The 14,429-nt window shown below is 37.5% G+C and overlaps 1 protein-coding gene across 3 annotated transcripts in view; it reads left to right on the forward strand.

The window, feature by feature from the left end:
* Window positions 1–14,429, forward strand: part of CCSER1 (coiled-coil serine rich protein 1) — a 998,177-nt gene that overhangs the window by 257,650 nt on the left and 726,098 nt on the right. The gene's annotated exons all lie outside the window — the stretch shown is intronic.

The following is a 14,429-nucleotide window of genomic DNA, read 5'->3' on the forward strand; positions in this document are numbered from 1 at the left end:
GCAGTTTTCTTGTCAAGGTTTTCAGAAGTGGCTTGCCATCGATTCCTTGCAAGGGCTGAGAGGGAGTGATTGGCCCAAGTTCACCTATCTGGTTTCATGCCTAAAATGGGACTAGAACCAGGGTTGAAACCCAGCAGGTTCTGGCCAGGTTCTGAAGAACCGGTAGAGTAAATTTTGAGTAGTTCAGAGAACTGACAAATACCACCTCTGGCTGGCCCCAGGAGTAGGGAAGGAATGGAGATTTTGCAATATCCTTCCCCCAGGAGTGGGGTGGGAATGGAGATCTTGCAGTATCCTTCCCCTGCCACGCCCACCAAGCCACGCCCACCAAGCCACACCACACTGACCACGCCATGCTCACAGAACCGGTAGTAAAAAAAATTGGATTTCACCACTGATTAGAACTCACTGTCTCCTGCTTGCTAGCCTGATGCCTTAAGCACCAGCTTATTTGGTTCTTTGATGTTCTCTCTTAATAATTGAAATAATTACTTCCTTCTTCTCCCTCCCAAAAATGGAAATGGCTTTGGGATTGCTATAATTATTGTTGATAAGTATATATACTTTTTTCTATTTTGTTGATAATTGGAAGGCATTTTTCCCCTAGTCATCACACATTAAATAAGGTGATGCCATTGTGCCTTAGATTACCTTTTTAAATAGATTAACAGAGTTAGAAGGGACCTTGTAGATCATCTAGTCCAACCCTCCCCCCAAGCAGAAGTCCCTACACTATTTCTGACAAATGGCAGTCCAATCTCTTCTTGAAAGCCTCCAGTGATGAAGCTCTCACAACTTTTGAAAGCAACTTCTGTTCCATGGGTTGATTGATCTCACTGTCAGAAAATTTCTGCTTATTTCTAGGTTGAATCTCTCCTTGATCAGTTTCCATCCATTATTTCTTGTCTGGCCTTTGGGTGTCTTGGGAAATATGATGAAATTGTTTTTGGCTATGTGTGTTGCCAGTTATGGTGATGGCAGTCATTTTTACAGTCATCAGTAATTGTGGAAAATCTTTTGTATTCAAATTGGTTCCAGTCCAAAATGCGCTGTTTCAACCATTTTGAGTTCACAATGGCCCTGCTTTGTGACTGAAACACTTGTTTTGATCTTAAAACAAAGCTGCTTTGAGCTCAGTACATTTTCAGAATGGACAAAATAATCTGTTTAGAATTAGGAACAACTTTGCTTATCCATAATCTCTCTGACAATGCCATATTTAATATGTGCGCAATTTCTTTCTGTGGTGAATAATATACAGTTTTAACAACAAAAACAAAAATCATACAAAACTGGTTTCAGCTTGTCCTTATCCCTGTGCTGAAGAATATATTATACAGAAATATTAAAAGTATTTTTCAGTATACGTTTCATGGTTTGTTATCTTGAATAATTGATTTAATGTAGTTGTGAAGTTTGGCCTCCGTGTAATTTTACATGCACATCTTTGAAGAAAGAAGTAGCCAACTCAAACTTCAGGCTAAATGTATCTAAATCATCTCAATTTATTATTTGCATTTTTTAAAAAAAAACTACCAGCAGTGAAAATAAGCAGCAGATAACAAAGAAAATCTGGGCAGTTTATAAGCATAACAATGAAGGAATTTCCATTACTGTTTTTGAGCAATCACAGAGAGTTTGTCGTCTTTGCCATAGTTTATTCCTTCATTTTGTCTGTTATGCATTTTTTCTTTCTTTTTTTTTTTTAACTTACGAACTTCTCAGAGTTGTTGGTAGTCAATCAATGTCTAAATTTAATGAAAGAAATAGGCTCTAATTTGTCTGTTTCCACTATAAACTATGGATGCACAAATTATATACGGAATTTATTTTTAAAGTAGTAACTGTCAGAACATAAAAGAATTTGGAAGGCTCATGGGTAACAAGATTCTGAGTAGGATATTTGTCCAGACAGGAGAGGATCAAATCTGTTAATAGCGGAGTTGCATTTTTCAAGCAGTCTATTCAGAATTGATATGATAATCAAGCAGTTACTGAAGTTTGAAAGTCCCAACAGACTGGAAGTTCAGTGGAATATTATTCTGTTCCTCATTCAACCCTGCACATTCATAAAACAGAGCAGAAAAAGGCAAGAGTGGTGTCTAAACTAGGCAGTGTGAAAAATATATGTTGTATGCCTAATTTATGTATCAGTTATGGACGTATTTTGGGAAGTACCATCAACTTTCAAAGCTCCTTGATAAATTTGAGTCTTATCCCTAAATAGCAGTCCTGCCGTCTTATTCGGTGGACCAGACAGGAAATATGAGTTAATTCCTCTTTATTGTAAGACAGAATCTTACAATTCTCCCTGTCTCCTTTATGCTTTGAGAAATTAAGGAGGGTCTCTTCTTTACCCCTGCCCATTATCCAGCTGTAGCCTATGCTGTCTCTTACCTATCTCATTCCTATGTATTATTACGGTAATTACTGGAGTATTTTTCATTTTCCTGAATAGGTTCAGAGACACCATTCACTTAATTTCTGTTTGCACAGATCTGGTGAAGAATGTCAAAAGATCAGTGGATCCCAACTCTGCTGTCGGGGTTCTGACAGATGCCCTAATTAACTCATGAGCCTCAAGCCAAGTTCCAAAAGAAATCCAGTTATTTATTAGGAGCAACATGTCAGCATCTTCCAGGGTGAAGTAAACTCTGTCGTACATAATTTGCCTCTCAACTCTTACCCTGTTTCCCCCCTCATCTCAGTCTGTGTCATAAATCACATCTCCAATGAGGCACTTTTGTGCGCTGTAGAAACCACACCTCACATGCCAGCTCTGGTAATCTGAGATCCAACCTTGAAGAAGATATGCGTGGAATGTGCTTTTCAATGTGGCTGCTGAACTGCTCCGTCAGTCCTCCCCACTTTCCTGCCCATGGCAACTCGAGAGCAGACCAGGTATGCTTTGCGAGTTGACATCTGGCCTGTTCATGAGGAAGTAAAGTAAAAGGTCTACAGACTTTATCCCTCTAGTCATGACAGACTTTAAGGGGTGGGGTTCATCTCTTTTTCTTAAGTCAAATAGCCAGCATTGTCCGGAGATGCTTCTACGGTCACATGACTGGCATGACATCATGCTGCATACATCAAAACATAACTGCTGTTAGCTTCCTGCATGCTTACGTGCATTAGCTATTCATCTACCTGCATTTGCATGCTTCAGAACTGTTAGCAGGAGTTGAGACAAGTGACTGTAACTTATTCTGTCTCGTGGCACTCGGTCTCAAACTGTCGAGCTACAGTGTCAACTCTCAAAACGACTCTAGCTGAAGCCATATTTTTCTTGCTTCTTTTCTTAGTTGCCATACTGATGGTGGGGAGCGGGTCTTATGGAATGTGGAATGTTTTCCTCCAAAGTGCCAGACATAACAACGATAAGGCTCCTGAGAATCAAGGCCAAATCAGTGTGCCCTAGCAATGGTAGGAGGGAATGCTGAGAAATTCATCACTTGCTTGGTTGGATAAAGTGACCTGTGACACAATGGAGGTGGCCAGTATCTATTCTTTAATTATACCAAAAATGCAGGAATTATTCAGTATTGGTTTCATCTTTGACTCTGCCGATAAGATGTACCTAATAAACAGGATTTTTGAGGAAGCCAAGAACCGAGTCTTGAATTGGTTGGGAGCATTACTCAGAATCATGACATATAGAGCTTTAATGGTCTAAGACTCAGCATCTTAACTTGTGAGCCAATGCATTCCTTCATGAGAAAGCAGATAGGTAAAAAGTGGAAAAAGGAATTTTTAAAAAGAAATATAGTTACACCAATGGCATATTTTTCTATACTATGAGAATCTTTTTGCTTTTCAGTTTTTGTTTGCAGGCTCTATATTTATAAAATTGCAAAAATGTGACAGAATTTGGCAGCTATTCTGGAAACAGTAATTTAAAAATGAACGAATGAGCTTTAGCTTGAAATATAAGCATTAGCAAGAGAGAGAGTTACCAACTTATAAGTAGCTTGCTTGATCCAGAGTTTTTACATGTTTAGGTATATATGTATGCTCACTCACCTACATGCTGAATTATCTTGCATCTTGTTAAAAAGCTTCAGGATATCAAAATTTGAATATTGTAGTGGGATGTTTATGTATATATGTATATAATTTCATCTATACATCGTCATGACTTCAGTAAAGCATTTGATAAAGTAGACCATAACTTACTACTAGATAAAGTAGAAAAATGTGGGTTAGACAGCACCACCACCAGATGGATTCGTAACTGGCTGACCAACTGCACTCAGCATGTAGTCCTCAATGGAACTACATCCACATGGAGGGAAGTATGCAGTGAAGTACCCCAAGGCTCTGTTTTAGGCCCAGTACTCTTCAATATCTTCATCAATGACTTGGACGAGGGGATAGATGGGGAACTCATCAAATTTGCGATGACACCAAGCTGGCAGGAATAGCCAACACTCCAGAAGATAGGCTCAAGATACAGAAAGATCTTGACAGACTAGATCATTGGGCGCTATCTAACAAAATGAAATTCAACAGTGAAAAAAGTAAGGTTCTACATTTGGGCCAAAAAAACCAAAATGCACAGGTACCGGATATGTGGTACCTTGCTCAATAGTAGTAACTGTGAGAGGGATCTTGGAGTCCTAGTGGACAACCATTTAGATATGAGCTAGCAGTGTCCAGCAGCTGCCAAAAAAGCCAACACAGTTCTGGGCTGCATAAACAGAGGGATAGAATCAAGATCACATGAAGTGTTAATGCCACTTTATAATGCCTTGGTAAGGCCACACTTGGAATATTGCATTCAGTTTTGGTCGCCACAATGTAAGAAGGATGTTGAGACTCTAGAAAGAGTGCAGAGAAGAGCAACAAAGATGATTAGGGGACTGGAGGCTAAAACATATGAAGAACGGTTGCAGGAACTCAGTATGCCTAGTTTAATGAAAAGAAGGACTAGGAGAGACATGATAGCAGTGTTCCGATATCTCAGGGGTTGCCACAAGAAGAGGGAGTCAAACTATTCTCCAAAGCACCTGAGGGTAGAACAAGAAGCAATGGGTGGAAACTAATCAAGGAGAGAAGCAACCTAGAACTAAAGAGAAATTTCCTGCCAGTTAGAACAATTAATCAGTGGAACAACTTGCCTGCAGAAGTTGTAAATGCTCCAACACTGGAAATTTTTAAGAAAATGTTGGATAACCATTTGTCTGAAATGGTGTAGGGTTTCCTGCCTGGGCATGGGGCTGGACTAGAAGACCTCCAAGGTCCCTTCCAACTCTTTTGTTGTTGTTGTTGTTGTTGTTATTGTTATTGTTGTTGTTGTTGTTATTATTATTATTATTATTATTATTATTATTATTATTATTATTATTATTATTATTATTATTATATCAATAGCTTTCAGAAGCATGGATGAGTATTCCTTTGGTGCTTAATTAAGCCCTGAGCTTTAATAAGAAAAACAGCTAAAAAATTAATTAATGATTAAAAATTAGCTATGTGTTCTTTATATTGATTTATGTATGCGATTACAGGGTTTTAAGGCGTATAGTTTCCTTAGCAATAACATAGTAATGGATACATGTTTTACCTATGGTGGTTTGAATAAGTTTTTCATGTTTGCAGTACAGAACTGGGGAAATGATGGCATAGATACAAGGCATCATTATTCACTTCTTTATTCATTTTATATCACTGTGTGCAAAACAAGTTTTAAAGTATATTTTAAACATACAAACTACTTTTTATGGAAATAAATTATTTAGGAATGGAATGGAATGGAATGGAATTCCATTAGAAATGGTGACAATGCCCTGTATACATGTTGGGTTAAAGCTTAAAAAGATGAGTTGCAAAAGTTATTATGCTTTTCAATAACTATTTATTGTGCTTTTCAATAACTATTCAAAAGTTATTGTGCTTTTATAATGGTATTTGGGAATGACCTTCGGAAACAGGACAACAAGACAACAAGACACAATCAAAAGAACAATTAAAAAATAGCTTAGCCTGCAGCAGGAATGTGAGCAGGAAACTCTACTTGCAAGATTCTTTTAATGCAACCTTACAATAAAGTTGAATTAATTCATCTGGTCCTGTTTCCTGTCTGGTCTGCCTCATAAGACTGACAGTTATAGAGGATAATACTCTTAAAAATGAAATATAGAAAACTCTAAGAAGCTTGTTGCCAAGAAAAAAAAAAATCAATAGAAAAAGGGATCAGTAGAACATTTGTTATTGTATTTAACTTCTGTTTCTTCCTGGGTTTGAACTATTATACAGTAGCGTTATAGTATCTTATAACAGGAAAGCCATTTGTACAGCTTTATCGCTTGTTATTTCAAAATTCGATTGCCCTGCAGTCTTAAACTTAGTGGATTCTTTAGCTATCATAACAATAATGTATTAATAATCACCTTAAGCTGTTTGGGTCATAACTTGTGAAAGCAATTGGTTCAATAGATTTATTATCCCAGTGGAGCGGGATGGGAGAATGAAATGGCCTTGCTTATAATTACATATTATTTGAATTGAAACCAAACACAGAAACTCTTGGAATGAAAGTTAGAGTTAAGCCAGACACAAAACCAAGATCACATCTTTAGCTACCATTGTTCTTCCATTCTTCTACCATCATTTTCCAATCCAGGTATATGTGGTGCCCTTGAGTCATCTTTTTTTCTTCTCAATAATCCTAGAAGCTGGGTTAGGGCTTTGAAATGGAAACACGGAAGACGCTTTTGAGTCTTTCTGCTAATCTATTGTGGTCTTTCTTGAGTTGGACTTCAGGTCAAATAATATTGGATGGTTTTTCCTTTCTTTATCACACATAGAGTTATAAAGAAACTGGAAACTTTGCTTATTCACACACTTAGCAACCATCCATGCTTACCAAACTAAACATCGAGGGTAGTTTGAGTTCTAGAGGAATTAAGTCAGAAAACCCATAATTCATACCTTATTCTGCATTTCTACCCACTTTGATAATTTTCAGAAAGGCTTAGAAAGCCCCAGCTTATTTGTCATATTGTACCTTGTATAGCTTTTCAATTTGAGTGCTATTTTCTTATCTGATTCACATGGGACCATTTTGTGTTTTGAGAACCATCTCTTGTTTATCTTAGAAATTTCTATTCTAGTACTAGTGTAGGAAGCCACCACCCCCCTCCTAAAAAAATGATATATTTTGAGGAATATTAAAAAGGGCAGATTATTATATTTCCCCAAAGGGAGAAATGGAGAAACATGTTTTTTGAGGCAGAAAACAAACCCCACTTTCCCTAATAGCCCACAGCTGATGTCAGCACTTAGGAGAGAAAGAGAGGCATTATTCATAGGCAAAGCAAATACTGCAGGCAGACATCCATTCAAGGCAGGATATTTTGAAACAAAGGCAGAATGGTAGGATTAGCCTTCACTCAAGTTCCAAATCAGGACAAAGTCATTAAGTCATAATAGAAATTGCCCAACACTCTTTCAGAACACAAGCCCCTTCATTGCATCATCTCAGTTGCACGACCCCCCACCAGCAAACTTCAACCAAACCTGGGAGTTCAGACAAACACCTAGGATTTGCATTTCCCCTTTTGCCTATAGAGCCAGCTATGACTTCTACATAACCCTTACAACAGCCAGTATAATACATGTTCTTGCACAGGAACAGGAATCTCAATTACAAAGCCCAAAAGAAGGTATAAAAGCCACTCACTTTCAACTCCATTTTGTCAGATGCACCAGAATCACAAAACCTGGTGGTTCTGTTCAGCAATAAATGGACCCTCTTTCCAATCAGCCTCCAGCTTCCATTTTGTCTCCAGTGCAGGGGTGAAATCCAGCAGATTCTGACAGGTTCTGGAGAACCAGTAGAAGAAATTTTGAGCAGTTGGGAGAACCAGCAAATGCCACCTCTGGCTGGCCCCAGAGTGGGCTGGGAATGGAGATTTTGCAGTATCCTTCCCCTGCCACGCCCACCAAGCCATGCCCATCAAGTCACACCATGCCGACCAAGCCATGCCCACAGAACTGGTAGTAAAAATTTTTGGATTTCACCACTGCTCCAGTGCCTTTCTCCCAGCTTGGAACTGAACCAGATGGATATTTCTTCCCACATTATTACTCCACATTTTGCATAAACAACCTTTCAGCATAAATCTTTGTGCTTGTATAGCCTGATCTGGGGTGTTTGAAGGGAGTTTCTGTCTCTCATATGCTGTTCTTCATAAATGCCATTCATATCTTTGAACAGATTCACAGAAGACATGCCTCTGTGTGAATGAATTAACTCAATAGATAGAAATCGGTATGTAACATTTGGATAGTAACACTAGTCACAACTCCTATTCTATCCCTTTTATTGATGGTTCCCTTCCTATCCCTTCCTATCCCTTTTATTGATGGTTCCTAAAAATATTTTCCCCCAGGAAGCTACTTTATCTGCTATATGGAAAGTTAATTTTAATCTTTTATTCCTACATTGCAGTTTTATGGATTTTTCTACTTCTTGTTTTTTTTTTAAAGTTTTTTTTATAAGTTAATTTGTTTGAGAAACAAAAATGCTAGATATAATAGGCAAACAAAGGCAAATAGAATAACAGAATTGGAAGGGAACTTGGAGGTCTTCTAGTCCTTCTTGACCATGAGCTATGATGGCACTGTGGTTAGACTGCAATACAGCAGGCTACTTCTGCTGACTGCTGGCTGCCTGAAAGGCTCAAGGTTGACTCATCCTTCCATTCTTCTGAGGTTGGTAAAATGTGGACCCAGATTGTTGGGGACAATAAACTGACTCTGTAAACCACTTAGAGAGGTCTGTAAAGCACTGTAAAGTGGTATATAAGTCTAAGTGCTATTGCTATTCTTGTTCAAGCAGGAAATGCTATACCATTTCAAATGGTTGTCCAATATCTTCTTAAAAACATCCCGTTTTGGAGCACTCACAACTTCTGGAGGACCAATCTTACCCAATAATAATTTAACAATTTGAACCTAGGTGCTGTTTCAGCTAAAAAAATATTGTGAATGGTTCTGGAAGAATCTTTTTACACTAACTAAACAATCAACCAAATGGGAATTTTTTTTAAAAAGTATAAAGTGATAGATACAGTGATATCCCTCATTTTCATATGTACATTGGAGTCTGGATTTTCTCTAAGTAGGTTAAAGATCTTGGAATCATAATTCTGTTCAATAAAGATGTCAATTTAGTGTACAGCAATTGTAAAAATAAAAGACAAATTACAAGGTAAGGATTCTTAAAAGGAACTTTTATGTATTGTGGCTACACTCAATTTTGATCTATACAATCAATATAAAATCCTAATTTGCAGATGTGATAAAATCTCTGGTCTTATTTCCGTTGACCCTACTCATCCACCAGATCTAGCAAGAAGAACACAATCTGGATCTCTTCCATTAAACTGTGTTTTGGACCCAGAAATTGTTTATTTTTGGACATTCTGGAAATTCTGTTCTTCTAGGTCATGAGATAAAGCACACTTTTTCCGTTAATGGTGTTTTATTATAGATTGGAATTACAGGTAGTCCTCGAGTTACAACATTCATTTAGTAACTGTTCAAAGTTACAATGGCAGTGAAAAAAGTGACTTATGACCATTTTTCACACTTATGACTGTTGCAGCATCCTCATGGTCATGTGATCAAAATTTGGATGCTTGGCAACTGACTCATATTTATGATGGTTGCTGTTATGTTCGGGAAGTAACGAGGCTGGAGACCAGGGTAGTGACAACAGCTCTTTAATATATGGTGAACCCAGCAACCGGGCTGGGGAAAAACCTCTCCTTATATACAGTTTAACCGGCGGCTTCAACCAATCAGCAACGTGCTTGTTTCCCGCCAAAACATTTAAAGATACATTACAGTTGCAGTGTCCCGGGGTCATGTGATCCCCTTTTGTGACCTCCTGACAAGCAAAGTTAGTGGAGAAGTCAGATTTACTTAACAACCCTATTACTAACTTAAGACCTGCAGTGATTCACTTAACAACAGTGGCAAGAAAGGTCGTAAAGTGGGGCAAAATTCCGTCAACAAATGTTTCGCTTAGTAACAGAAATTTGGGACTCAATTATAGTCATAACTCAAGAACTACCTGGATTTGCAACCTGAGACATTATGACTTGTACTGTTTAACTTGTCACTGCCATAAGATAAGAAGCTTAAATGTTACTTAAATGAATAAATGAATTCTATTCTGGATATCTTAGAGATCTGTAATTTCCTAATAACTATGAAAATATCATTTTAGTTTGCTCCCTAACTTTAGACCCATAGCTACTGAAGTGAAAAAATAGTGAAATAGATTGTGACATAACAGCATTTTCATGGAGATTGATGCTTGTGTTTTCTGCAAGGACAGGGTTTTCCTTAAAGTTGAAAGATGGATTTGTTTATTTTTTTATGTTAACTAACAAAATAAAATGAATTGTACGGTCTTTGTTTAGTGACTGACTCATTTAGAGACTGTTCAAAATTATGATGAAAAAGTAATGTTATGACGGATCGTCGGATTTATGACCTTTGTGGTCTGTAACAGGGGTCTCCAACAAAGCTGGCTGGGGAATTCTGGGAGTTGAAGTCCTCCAGGCTTAAAGTTGCCAAGGTTGGAGACCGCTGGTCTGTAAAACAAAGAATAGCTGAAGTTTCAAGATCGTAAGTATAGTCATAGCCACAGTTTCACTTAGCATCCACAAGTGAATTGATAGTCCTGGTTGTGGTCACTAAACAAGGACTACCTGTTTAGGTGATATGCAAATTTCAAACCTCCTGTAGTTGCAACTCCTACATGGAGCCTTACAGGTTTTTTTTTAAAATAGCAAAGAGACCAAGGGTGACATATATTGTTATACAATCAGCAAAGGTAAAAATCACCCTAATTTAAAATATATACCTTTCCAGTTTTGTTGTACTTTCCCCACAAATTATTTTGCATGAAAATATAAGCATCTGGAAGAAACCTTTGCTTTTCATTTGTTAATGTAAGGTTGACTACATCCAGCTGAGCTACTTTGTATTGAGCTGAAAACCGTTTAATCCAAATAAGTATCTTGAATGCAAATTGATCAGTGTTAACTGTAGTTGTCCTGCCTGTAGGCTTTTGTTGATGCAAAGAGAGAAAAGGAAATGCTGTATTGAATTGTGACAGTTCCTGTTTATTCAAGGTCTAATTAATAAGCAGCAAAGAATCAAGCTTGATGGACAAAAAAATAGATGCCAATTGAGAAACACGGCTCATTAAGCCATGGGGTGACTGGATGACATGTTTGGATTAATTCTGCTACTTCTACCATCATTTGTTAGGATATTGAATTTAGTCGCTGGAACAGTAAAGTGTACAATAAGCCAGAACACACAGTTGTAGGTGATTAGTTGGAGAATGCTGACTCATGAATGAGGCAATCGATGCTATGATTGGTTGCCATAAGTATAAAGGGGCGTTTCCCTTTTTTCCCCGCCTTTTTTCTTCTGTGTGTTCTGTATGCCAGGAGTCTCCAACCTTGGTCCCTTTAAGACTTGTGGACTTCATCTCCCAGAGTCCCTCAGCCAGCAAAGCTGTCTGAGGAACTCTGGGAGTTGAAGTCCACAAGTCTTAAAGGGGCCAAGGTTGGAGACCCCTGCTATATGCTGTTTGAATTTACCCCCTGATGTTCCTGTGTCACTGACTATCTTGTGTTCTTTCTTTCTGGATGATGACAAAGACCGCTGTAACTTTGAATGTTAAATATATTTATTCATATAAATACAAGTTTATATATATCTATGCATATAAACTACAAATCTGTGTTAGTGGCTCTGACTTCATCTAGACAGCTGCTGCACAATTCCTCCACATTATTTTATTAGCAATGCAAATGGAGAAAGTAGAAGGAAATGACTTGCGTACTGGAAAGCATATCCTTCAGTTACTTTAAATATCAGTTTTATTTCCTGATGCTATTAGAATTGCTGTAAGTAAGGTGCCAAAGAAGGGTAATTGAAGGGAATCAACTTCCTTTTTTTCCAAATTAGAGCCTTATTCCCACCAAATATATTGGTCAATTTTGGCACATAATAACATCATTTACATTACAAAAAAGGAATTATTCCATGCAATCACTTAACCTTGATTTGTTGGCTTGGCCATAGTAGTGGGTTAAATAGAATAGAATAGAATAGAATAGAATAGAATAGAATAGAATAGAATAGAATAGAATAGAATAGAATAGAATAGAATAGAATAGAATTTTTTATTGGCCAAGTGTGATTGGACACACAAGGAATTTGTCTTGGTGCACATGCTCTCAGTGTACATAAAAGAAAAGATACGTTCATCAAGGTACAACATTTACAACATAAATGATGGTCAATATATCACTATAAATCATGTACAATATGTACAAACATTGAGCCAATCCAGTACAAGTTATAGTAAGAGGGTCACTCTGTTATGGGGATACAGTTGTGGATTTCTAGTGTCATTCTTCCTTCAGATGTCAAGGCTGAAGCAAGGCATTTATTATGGAAAATAAACATAATAAATGTTTATGTCCCTTCTAAGATTTCTGCTTCTAGGGCAAATTCAGACACAACTCCTTTAAATGTACTTTTTGAAAGTAAACTAACTCTGAACTATAGATTATGCTTTGCAAAGAAATGCTTGTTGATTCTGGTTTTGAAACTGATTCATTGCAATGATATTTGGATTCCAGTATGAATTCCATTCTTCCCATTTCATCTCGATATTATTAATTAATAGAATAAAACTTTATTGTCACTTTAAATGTACGCTAATCAGCATACATTAAAATGAAATTTCATTTTTTTCAACCTTTAAAAGATAATTATTATGTATATAACCACATACGCATACATATATCACACAGAGAAACAACACAGTCTAGTTTGAATGTATACGTATACATGGTGAAAATAAAATTATGAAAACAGTTCCCTGGGAATTGAAGGGATATGGTTAAAACTGTGATGTACTTAGAAAAGCAATCTGTAATTCTTTTGTTTGTGGAGAACACTGTGCGTAAAATACTCTTTCCCTAAAGAGTGGAACTGTTTTCCTTTTAAACAGAACACTTGTTTCTCTTTGCAAATAGAATAGAAAGTTTATTAATTAAGTCATTTGACCACGTTAAATATATAAAACTGATATAAAATACAAAATAGATACAAAGGAAATAACAGGACAAGTCATCACCTCTACCGTTAACCCAGTGGTGAAATCCAACCTTTTTTACTACCGGTTCTGTGGGTATGGCTTGGTGGGTGTGGCAGGAGAAGAATACTGCAAAATCCCCATTCCCTCCCCACTCCTGGGGGAAGGATACTGCAAAATTTCCATCCCCACCTCACTCTGGGGCCAGCCAGAGGTGGCATTTGCCAGTTCTCTGAACTACTGAAAATTTCCGCTACCAGTTCTCCAGAACCTGTCAGAATCTGCTGGATTTCACCCCTGAGTTAACCCCAATCTGATCTAGTTATTTTATCTTCTTTGAAATAAAGAGTGCAGTCTTACTAGTGATATTTATTTTTATTTATTTATTTTATTTATTTCATCAAACATGTATTTTATGACAGATACAAGTGTAAAATACATGTAAAGGATACAAATAAAAAAAAACATTAGGACAGGGACGGTAGGCATGCTGGTGCGCTACCATCCACAGATCACTTAGGAATGGGGTGAGGTCTGCAGTAGACAGTCTAAGGTTAAAGTTTTGGGGATTTGGGGAAGAAACCACAGAGTAAGTATGTAAAGGTTCATTCTCTGCAAAAAGAGGGTGAGTTTCTCCCGATGGCCCAAATATTTTTTTTAGTCTTAAAATAAGAATCTAAATAAGCAGCTGCTTTTGTAGAATACAGTTTGCAGTCAAAAAGAGCATGCCCAGTGCCTTCAATGATTGGTGCTCTACAAATGCAGTTTTTCTTCAAATAGAGCTTGGTGACTTACCATGGAGTCCAGTTGTTCCTCTTTGCCTGACTTGAGGAAGTGGCTGAAAGTATTTGTCCACTTTGAGCTTCAGAGAAGGACAGAAGCAGCAGTGCACTCCAGGGGTGAAATGATACCTGTTCGGTCCAGTTCGCCCAAACTGGTAGTAAAAAAGGCTACTGATTTGCTGAACTGGTAGTAAAAAATGTAAAAAAAAGAAAAGTTCCAATGATCAGCTGAGCAATCCATGATCATCAGAACTTTTTTTTTTTACTTTTTTAGCATTTTTTTACTACCAGTTCTCCAGAACCTATTCGGGCGAGTAGGTAGTAAAAAAATGCTTTAAAAAAAGTTTAAAAAAGGCTCCGACGATTGTGCGCCACAGCTGATCACCCCTCCGTATGCGGTTCTACTTACCTTCCTTCCCATGCCTCCTTTTGGCGTGCACTGTGTGTTGGCATGCACCTCACATTTGGTGCATGGTTTGTATTGCGCATGCACACACGCAGCATGTGTTTGA

The sequence above is a fragment of the Ahaetulla prasina genome, chromosome 8 (genome assembly GCF_028640845.1).
Source record: "Ahaetulla prasina isolate Xishuangbanna chromosome 8, ASM2864084v1, whole genome shotgun sequence".
Classification (NCBI taxonomy): Eukaryota; Metazoa; Chordata; class Lepidosauria; order Squamata; family Colubridae; genus Ahaetulla; species Ahaetulla prasina.